A 10921-nucleotide genomic window follows, 5' to 3' on the forward strand; every position below is an offset into this window, starting at 1 on the left:
TGATTCATTTCTCAGTATATAAATAATTAGGTTTAGGTGAATTAAAACCCACCTGGACCATATTACAACTTGCTGATCGTTCGGTCCGTGTACCAAGAGGGATGATTGAGGATGTGTTGGTCTAGGTTGTCATGCCCCAAACTCAAAAACTGTGTTCACAAAATTTTCAAACACCGAATCCGGTGCCAACAGCCTTCGTAGTACCCCATTCTCAGCTCCCGGCACCCATATCTGGATTCCGATCCTGCGATCCTATAAGGAGGATTTTCAATAAAAAGTTTTGTAAAGGGAAGCATAACCATAAGCATTGCCAAGTCACAAAACAACATCACCATATATCCACTATAATCAAAGTGGTTGAATACAATATGGAAGGGAAATACAAGTATATATCACAACTCCAGAAATATTGCTGCACGCTCCTACCTCAGTTCGGCTACGTCCTAGCGTTACCTGCACACAATCATCATACATAAGCTTACATGAAGCTTAGAGGGTGGTGTAAGTGTGGGCACAATACGTGTGCCAAGCATACAATATTAGAGTAATGTGGAAAGTGCTGGTAAGTCCATGAATGTTATTAGCCGTACCAAGGCTATGTGATGCAAGGCATGAATGTTATCGGCCATACCAAGACTAGCAATGCAAGGCTTATGTAGCCAAATGTCATATGCAAAATGCAACGCAAGCACACCAGTCCTCAGCTGGATCCACATATCAGTAAATTTCCTCTCTAGAATATCACCGGGGTCTAGTACACTCCACACTGGCTGCCACCCTCCCTGACCGCGTAGCCCAGTGGGTGGAAAAGACCTCATTATCCACTTGGCTAGTAATCTGCCAATATCTACGTGGCTCATCGATAGCGGACCCATTCCTCGAGCTAGCCAAACTCAACCTAACTATGCCCCCTTCACTTGGGCGGGTAAGGTCACACCCCCTTCCAACCGATCATGACACAGTGGGAGGCATGACCTACTGGTACTTGGCCCTTCAGGGCTATGCATCCACTCGGTCTCAACGTTGCAGCAACCTCTTGGTACCATAAGGGTTCTAAGACTTTCACCCAAGGACATCCTAAGTGCCCACAGTACTAGAACTAAATATTTTCAGTGTTCAATCCTCCCATCCACGATATGCCTATGGAGGCCACGGTCCTGATGTCGCTAGGACATGCATTGATCATATCACACAGAATATGAGATGCATGAGTCACACCATCCAGTCATACATCAAACTTGCGCATACCGCGGGCTTGTGTGGGGCAACTCCGTCTTTAAGGGAGTCCCATAAACATCTCAGCCCAATGACGTATGCTATGATCAATCAATCCTCATAACAGGCATAAAAATGATGCGTATGGGCATGTATCATGATGTATACTAAGCATAATTATCAGACATAAACAATAATCGGCCTGTATTTATGGTGGGGTCCACAGAAGGATGGTTATCTAATCCAAACATCAAGATATGCTCTAAACAGAGGATATATCAACTTGATGCCACAAACACAATGGGAGTCAAGAGGATGAGCCTAAGTACAATAAGAGGTCTTCCTCACCCACCCTATCATATAGTAAGTTGGGCTTTCTTATGGAGGCCCGGTAAGTACACATGGTGGGCTTCAAGGTTCAGATAATTCCACCAGCATCAATAGGGGGCCCAACGGTTTAGGGTTAGCCCAATAAGCTGAGATGGATCATGCTAAGATCAATGGGGCCCAATGATTTGGGCTAGCCCAATAAGGATAGATGGGGAATATGCTTAGCAATGGGCCTTAGGGAGTTTGTAACGTGAACATTTAACCACCATTGCTCCCAAGGTGTGGCCCATTTGGGATTTATATCTAACCATTAATAGGGCCCATGACCCATATACAATCAGGAAAATGGTTGGACAGCATGTGCATACTACTTATATGTGATGGGCCTCACAAGGCATGTAAGACCCTACCCTGAGTATCTATGTCGTTCCCCTAGGTCTCGCGGTCCTACCAGTCAAATTTCGGTGACCCAGCGACCTGTGGATAGCATTTGCTGTCATCCTTGAGTCGCGTCATGTAGACCCGACCCGGATCGACTCGAAACCTATGCCATTGCGTCTGCATCGGTGTAGCGATTCCAACACCGTGTCTCATGCAAAAATTCGACATGTACATCTTATGATTTCAACTAAAGCATTTCTTGGACATTCATCATATGGTGGGGCCCACTTCCTAGACCTACACATTTTTCAAGGTGGGCCCACCTAGTTGCAATTTCCTAGAAAGCCTATACCTAGCCTCTACCTAACCTAGCTACACCCATCATAACTTAGCTTAGGTTTGCTTTTCTAGAGAGTAATCATTTTCCTTGATGCCCACCCCCAATGCTACATCATAAGGTTTCTCTTCCCTAGGAAGGAGAGAAATCATGACATGGATATACCCTCCCTTCTCTCTCTCTCTCTCTCTCTCTCTCTCTCTCTCTCTCCCTCTCATTCTTCCATTCTTCCTCTCCTCCTTGCAAAAAAAATGTCCAAGCATTCTCCTCTTCTTTAGCCCCTTCTTCCCCAATCTCCCCTCCATCTAGCCATTAGCAACCCATCTACACCCTTTAATCATCTTCCTCTTGAAGTCTAGAACTTGGATCTTGGAGTTTTGAAGGCCTTCTTCAAGGTGGGTGCTCCATCAAGCTTCTTCATCTCTTCTTCTTCTTCCCTTTCTTCTTTTATTTTTCTACATGCATGTTGGCATGTAGGACCCACCAATCCATGGTGGAGATCCTAGATGGCTCCTAGGATGAGGCCACCAGCCTAGATCCTCCATATTTCCATCCATGGTGGGCCATTCTCCATGGACCCACCATGATGCTTTCTCCTTCTCATTTCTTGCACCCCATGGGCCATTTAGGCCTTGCATGCATGTAGGAAAAAGGATCCCTAGCCTCCAACAAGTTCCTTTGATTTATTATAGCATGCATGTATCATACAACATAGTGGACAGTGTGGATTTGGGCGTGGGAGGTCCATTAGTGGCAGGACCTTCCACCAATGGCCGATTTGCTTCTTCTCTCTCCCTTTATCTCTATTTTTCTCCTGTGTATTCTGATGATGTGTGGTCCACCAAGGAGAGGTCAGTAACATCTTAGACCTTTAGCTAGATGGGACGTCCAAGCCCACCTTGATTAGACGTCCAAGCCCACCATGCATGCATGGTTTGGATGGCCTTTAAAATGGCTTTTTCATGGAGGTCTAAGTGAACTCTTGGGTCTGAATTTTTTTAACCTATTAAGGTGGATACCACATGTTGAATCAGGTCCACAAACCCTTTGATTAATTTGTATGGGCTGAAATATGGACAACCTATGTTGCTGTCTAGATTTCAGGCCCAGTTGGAGCATGAGTTTTGAGCTACTATTTAGACCTGTTTGCAGGCCTTTCTATCCCAAATTTCTTTAGGGGTTTCATTGTGCGTGGATCCCACTTTCATTTAGAATGGGGCCTACACCCTATATCCCATGATTGAGATCCATGGGTTGGGCCAAAGTAGCCTAACTACCCAGAAATTTCTGTACAGTTGAGCAACACAACAAGATGGAAATGTGCATATTTACCTGATTTTCTGGAATAAGTGGGCCACCCTAGTGGACCCCACTTATTGCCCATGAGTAGGACCACTATTCCCATAAATTTTCCAATGGTTTGGGTAGGTTTAGGCCCACTCCATGTGGTCTCAAACATAGGGACAACAATATTTCTGCAACAACCAGATTTCTGTAACATGTATGACTGCCATTTTATTTTAAAATATTTATCATGCTTATAAAAATATGAAATTTATTCTTGATGTGGCCCACCCTTTCTGGCACCCACCTACAAGATTTGGGGCCATTTGGGCCACTGTTAATCTAAGTATGATGGGAGGACTGGCCCACCTGGATGGACGTCCATGGTGGTGACGTCTAACAAGGCTAGCCGTCCCCATCTATTTTTGGCCCACCATGATGTGTGTTTTATCCACTTGTCCATCCATTATGGGACTCACTTGGATATGGCCCACCTTGGGGTGGAACATCTAAGGTGGGGGCCCATCATGTGCATTGCATAAGGTTGGATGTCCAGCCCATTGTGAGATGCCCCATGTGGGTTGCATGCTGGACCTTGGTCCAACAATATGGCTCACCTAATTCTTTGTGTCCCTTGGCATACTCCTATGTGGTGGGACCCTCTGGCCTGATTACTGGGCTACTTGGACTTGGGTCCCAATCAAATGAGCAATTTTTTTGGGCTCCAGCAGGCCCATAAAACTGGTGAAACAAAAAATACAGTAATATATTGTAAATGTACATTGCCTTTGGGCTGAGATTTTTAGGAGTAAGGCCCACCCCATTGTGAGGACCTTGGAGGGATTAATTCATGCCCTTAATCCCCTAATTTTGGGTTAAGTTAATGTACCCTTGAGGCCCACCATAGTTGGGCTATTTGGGACCATGTATGTAGTTAGATTGTTGGACTCTTTAGGCCCAAATGGGATGGAACCTTCTTGCTAGGCCTAGAAGACTCTTGGGCCATTTTCACCATAATATTGTGCTAGGTTAGTGGGCTAGATTACACAAATGGTTGGGCCCTTGGTTGCCCACTAAATCAACTATATTCTTGGGTCGGATTGTGGGCCCAATTTACTTGACTAGAGCATGATTTTCTACCTTGTGGTTTGAGTAATGGGCTGCCCACTAGGTCTATCACAATATATGGAATTGGTGGCCTTTATGTTGGGCTCTAACCTTCCTTATGGGCCCATAGTATTGCATATGGGTTGGGCTATGTGTGTTGCCCTTGGACCCATGTTTGAGTAGGCCTTGGGCCATGTACTTGAGGCCTAATATGGCATGTATGTGGAATGTTTTGGCTGCCCTTCTCTTATTTATGGTAATGTGTGGGCCTTGGGCCCTGATACGTGAAAGATTATTGTTTCCGCTACCTTCTTAGGACAAATAGTGGTTGGATGTCCACATCTGTGGCCCTAAGGTAGGCCCACTTGGCTCTATGAGTGGTTAAAGGTCCACCATAGACTTTGCTAGGCCCATTTCATTTATTTAGGCCCAATGCCATTGTCCTTCTTTAGCCTTGTAGGCTACCCCAGACTATTGAGCTCCCATTAGAGAAATTGTCTAAGTACCTAGACTTAGTCCCTACTTGGATATGTGGAGTGTACTACGTTCATCGCTGCACGGCGCATCTTGTTCATCTTCATGACCCATACACATCATGACATGCTTGGTTAGCATTACGTGTGGTCATAGTTGAGCAATTTGGCATATATGATGGCTTCCCAGAGGGATGCAGTTCCCCTCTTGAGCACAATGGATGCTTGGAGCTCGTGCATGATTGGTATGTGTGATCCATGCTTTCGACATCGCATTACATGGATATTATTCACCCTTACTTCATTAGGGCCGATGCCTCCACTTGTATGTTGTGGATGACCGTATTTGGATGCCGGAAATACCTCTTGAGCATATTAGGGTACTTAAGATATCCTTGGATAAAAGCTCCTAAACCTTCATGGTACCAAGAAGACGCCTCAATGTCGAGACTGAGTGAAAAACATGAGCGCTCGAGTGCCTTATACCATTAGGCCGCATCTCCCATTGTAGCGTGGTCAGTTGAGATGAGGTGTGGCCTTACCTGCCTAAGTGAGGGGGTAATAGCTAGGCAGAGTTTGACTAGCTTGTGAATGGGTCTGCTACCGTCGAGCCTTGCTGGTGATTGGTTAGCCATAGGTAGGTAGTGAGGTCTCTTACGCTCGTTAGACTTTGCGGCTAGGAGAGCGACAGTCAGCTGGCAGTGTATTTGACCCCGATGGTTTCCCTATTGTGGAACAGTACTGATATGTGGACTGGCATATATTGCATTGCATTGGCATTGGCTATATAGCCCTTTTGTGCATCGCCTCGGTATAACGCCCAGTATTCATGTATTTCTTTGTATAGCCTTGGTATGGCTTGTTGCATTCATAATTGTCATAGCTTAGCCTTGGTATGGCTAGTGGCATTGATAGTGTTTATGGTTTATGCTGAGCTTTTGCATTCTCTGATATTTCTTTTTGGCACTGGTATTACACACACACTGACACTGCCCTCTAAGCTTTCTATAAGCTTATGAATGATTGATGTGTATAGTGATTCTAGGTAGCCGCAGTAGCTGAGGAGGAGCGTTGGAGCATGCCAAGGACCTTTTGGAGTCACCATTGTTCAGACCTTGTATTTCCCTCGAGCACCGTACCATGTATCAAAGTTTTAATTCTTAGTGGATTTTTGTGATGTGTTCCTATAGTTACTATTTGTGGTTACTATGTTATGATCTTGGGGATGCTCTTATTGGATTCAGACTTATGTTATAAATCCTCCTTGTGGGATCTCAGGATCGGAACCTGGTGAATGGGTGCCAGGAGCCGAGAATGGGGCACCACGAAGGCTGTTGCGGCCGGAACCGGATATCAGGTTCCTTGCGAGTCCGATCACCAAGTCTGGGGCATGACAGTTATTGGTATGAGAGTATAATAAGTAACCTACGGAATAACTTAGGACGACATCACATATCTGCTGCGAGCTTAGGACAAGTCGTGTCCCGTGTACGTTTCCCTTGTTTCTGTTTGAGCCTTCGAGGTTCTAATCTCAATGTGTCCACCACCTTTGTTCTTGTGTAGATAATGCTGCCTTGATGAGGCACCCATGGTCGAGGCACGAGAGGTAGAGGAGCCCATGGTGCTCGAGGTACCTGATCGACCCGAGCAAATCCTGCTCCACCTGTCGAGAACCCTGTTCCTGAGGTTGTGATTCCACCTCCTGTGGCACTTATTCCCCCACCTGATCTTGTTATTCCAGTTTTTAAGGCTCCCGCTACACCTGTGCCTCCGCCGGAGGCCAGTGTCGCCCCCGCTTATCCCACAGTTCTAGTTGGGGCTAAGCAATCCAGCAGATGATGCAGGCCATCACTGCTGTTCTTCAGACCCGTCAGCCCATCCTGAGGCCCCTGGCAGGCTCAGCAGTTGCGAGCAAGCGCGCTGCTTTGTGATTTTAAGTAGCATGATCCCCCACTGTTTCGGGGTGAACCGGACCAGTTTGCAGCAGATTTGTGGCGCACTGAGGTGGAGAAGATTTTCGACACCATGCAGTGCACCAATGAGCAAAGAGTTCCTTTGGCCGTTTTTCTTCTTTAGGGCGAGGCCCAACATTGGTGGTCCTCAGTTTCCTGGATGGTTAGGCCAGATTTTGTTTGGACATAGGAGGAGTTCGTGGTCCGTTTTGACCAGAAGTTCTTCCCAGATCATATTCGTGAGTAGAGGGCCTTAGAGTTCAAGACCTTGGTGCAAGGTGAGATGACGGTGTCTAAGTATGGGGCCTGATTTATTGTGCTGTCTCATTTTGCCTCCTACATCGTCGATGATGAGAAGTGGAAGGCTCACCATTTTTTAAGTGGCTTACGTCCCGCCCTTCGCAGTCGTGTCATGGGACATCTGTTGACGACATTTGATGAGGTCATGCATAGGGCCTTGGTTTATGAGGAGGAATGGGCCTTGTCCCAAAGGACTAGAAAGCAGAGTTCCAGCAGAGACTGGAAGAGGAAGGCACCCTTCGGTAGCTCCCATCAGCACCAACACCAATGACATCAGGGCCGTTCTAGATTCAGACCACCTGTAGTACAACCAGCTTCATCCTCCTTGCAGCCAACTCCTTCATCTGGGCCATTTTCTAGCGTATGTTATGGATGCGGATAGTCTGGGAATTGTAGGCGCGAGTGTCCTCATCCATAGCAGCAGTAGAAGGCACCGAAGCTGCCCTCGTCCCATCCTCCACAGCAGCAATAGTAGTGACCCTAGCATCAGCCTCCTAGACCTCCTCCCCAGTAGCAGAAGAAGTAGGGTAGGCCACCGCAGAGGCCATAACAGCAGTAGAGGGGACATGTACCTCCCCCATAGGCCCTGGGTCAAGTATATATCGCCACATAGCAGGTGCAGGGTCAGGATCCGCTGTCTTCTAGCTTGCTTCCCTTGACACCATTGGGCAGATTCTACGCTGCCCAGCAGGACCCGGAGTCATCTTTTGGAGGAGTAGTCAAGGGTATTCTTCCTATCTCTACTTGTATTACCTGTGTGCTATTTGATTCTGGTGCATCTCATTCTTTCATGGCTGAGGAGTTCTACTGATCAACCGGCATTCTGTCAGAGTCTGCGCTTGAGGTCTTATCTGTTTCGACTCCTTTGGGGAAGTCTGTAGTTTTGAGCCATCGCTATTCGTTTTGTCTGGTTTTGGTTGGTGAGATGTTCCTGCCTACTGACTTATTTGTGTTGCTGATGGCCGAGTATGATGTTATCCTAGGTATGGACTGGCTTACCGAGTACCATGTTATCTTAGACTGTGCCGTGAGGACAGTCACGTTCCATATTTTTAGCTTGTCGATATTCCAGTTCGTTATCGAGCCTAGAGGAGAGCCGCTTTCGAGCTTATTGGCTTGTGTTGTTATGGAGTCACTGGCAGGATGTTTTGAGCAGTTGCTAATCGTTTGCGAGTTCTCGGATGTGTTTCAGGAGATCTCAAGTTTGCCGCCGCACTGGTAGATAGAGTTTCAAATTGATTTGGTACCCAGTACTGCGCCTATTTTGAAGGCCCCCTACTGGATGGCACCGATGGAGTTGTGGGAATTACAGGAGCAGTCAGATGAGCTCCAGGAGTTGGGTTTTATTCGTCACAACAGTTCACTGTGGGGAGCCCTAATATTGTTCGTGATGAAGAAGGATGGCTCGTTGAGGCTCTGTGCTGATTATCGTGAGCTCAACAAGGTCACTATTAGGAACGGATACCCGCTTCCCAGGATTGATGATTTGTTTAACCAGCTGCAGGGTGCTCAATTCTTTTATAAGATTGACTTGTGCTCTGGTTATCATCAGATTCGGCTTCGAAAGGAGGATATTCCGAAGATAGCTTTTCAGACGCACTACAGTCACTTCGAGTTTCTGGTCATGTCATTTGGGCCGACCAATGTGCCCACTGTGTTCATGCAACTGATGAACGAAGTCTTCCAACCATACCTCAACTAGTTTGTTGTGGTGTTCATCGATGATATTCTAGTGTATTCGAGGACCCGGGAGGACCATGAGATGCATTTACAGATTGTATTAGAGACCTTCCATGCCCCACCAGCTATACGCGAAGTTAGAGAAGTGTGAGTTCTGACAGGAGGAGGTGAAGTTCCTTGGTCACGTGGTGATGAGGGAGGGTTTCGTTATGGACCCCTCAAAGATTGATGCAGTGCGTTAGTAGGGCTAGCCCACGAATGCGTCCGAGATCTGTAGTTTTCTTAGTTTGGTGGGATATTATTGACGATTCATAGAGGGTTTCTCCTGTATTGCAACACCGCTGACCCGGTTGATGTTGAAGGGCACCGAGTTCATCTGGAGTGACACCTGTGAGGAGGTATTTATGGAGTTGAAGGACCGCCTTATGTTCGCTCCTGTCCTCGCTCTTCCTGATGGGAGTGATGGTTTCATTGTTTTTACCGATGCCTCAAGAGTTAGCTTGGGTGCTGTTCTGATGTAGCACGAGAACCTAGTGTCATATGCCTTACGCTAGCTCAAGGTTCACGAGTTGAACTACCCCATGCATGATCTAGATCTATTGTCTTCGCACTGAAGGTATGGAGGCATTATCTCTATGAGGTTAGGTTCGAGCTCTTTTCAGACCATAAGAACTTGAGGTATCTGTTTTTGTAGTTAAAGTTGAACATGTGACAGAGGCGATGAATAGAGTTGTTGAAGGATTATGACTTCGACCTTCAGTACCACCCGGGCAAGGCGATCGTGGTGGCTGACGTGCTTAGCCGTCAACCACTAGGCCTAGTAGCACAGATGATGGTTCGAGAGTGACAGATGCTCAAGGATGTATCAGAGTTCGACTTTGAGTTTGGTTTGCATTCTTCTATTGTTCAGTTTTCGAGCTTGTCCATTCAACCCTCTCTAGTGGTTAGGGTGATCGAGGCTCAGCAGACGAACGAGTCGTTATAGGGATACCGAGCAGAGGCTGTATCCGTGGAGCAGTCAGACTGATAGATTGGTTCTGATGGTGGACTTCGTTATAGAGGCCGATTATGTGTTTCGGACGTGCCAGAGTTGCGTAGAGATCTGATGACCGAGGCACACCGATTGAGACTTACAATCCACCTAGGCTCTATGAAGATGTACAGAGATATGAGGAGGCAGTATTTCTGGCCGGGGATGAAGCGCCAGATTACTAGTTTTGTGGCCGAGTGTGACACTTGCTGTTAAGGCTGACCACCAGAGACCCCTTGGTCCTTTGCAGCCGTTGAGCGTTCCACTGTGGAAGTGGGAGCACGTGTCAACTAATTTCATCATAGGCTTGTTGAGGACTCAGCGCGGTCACGATGCCATCTGGGTTGTTGTCGATCATCTAACGAAGTCAGCACATTTTATTTCGATGCATGTGACCTAGACATTGGATCGGCTTGCGAAGGTATTCATTGAGGTGATAGTGAGACTGCATGGCATTTCGGTTTCGATCGTTTCTGACCGAGACCCCAAATTTACATCTCAGTATTGGAGGAGCTTTCAGCAGGCGATGGGGTCTACTTTGCAGCTCAGTACCACTTATCATTCACAGATGGATGGGCAGACTGAAAGGGTCAACCAGATCCTTGAGGATATGCTCAAAGCCTATGTGATTGACTTCGCAGGTAGTTGGGATGAGCATTTGTGCCTCTTTGAGTTCACATACAACAACAGTTATCAGACAACCATTAGTGTGACTCCTTTTGAGGCACTATATGGCAGACTGCAAATCTCCTAGCTATTAGACAAAGGTTGGAGAGCGTCGTCTCCTAGGTCCCGAGCTTGTGTAGTAGACATCTAAGATTATTGATATTAT

This window comes from Magnolia sinica, chromosome 19 (genome assembly GCF_029962835.1).
Source record: "Magnolia sinica isolate HGM2019 chromosome 19, MsV1, whole genome shotgun sequence".
Classification (NCBI taxonomy): domain Eukaryota; kingdom Viridiplantae; phylum Streptophyta; class Magnoliopsida; order Magnoliales; family Magnoliaceae; genus Magnolia; species Magnolia sinica.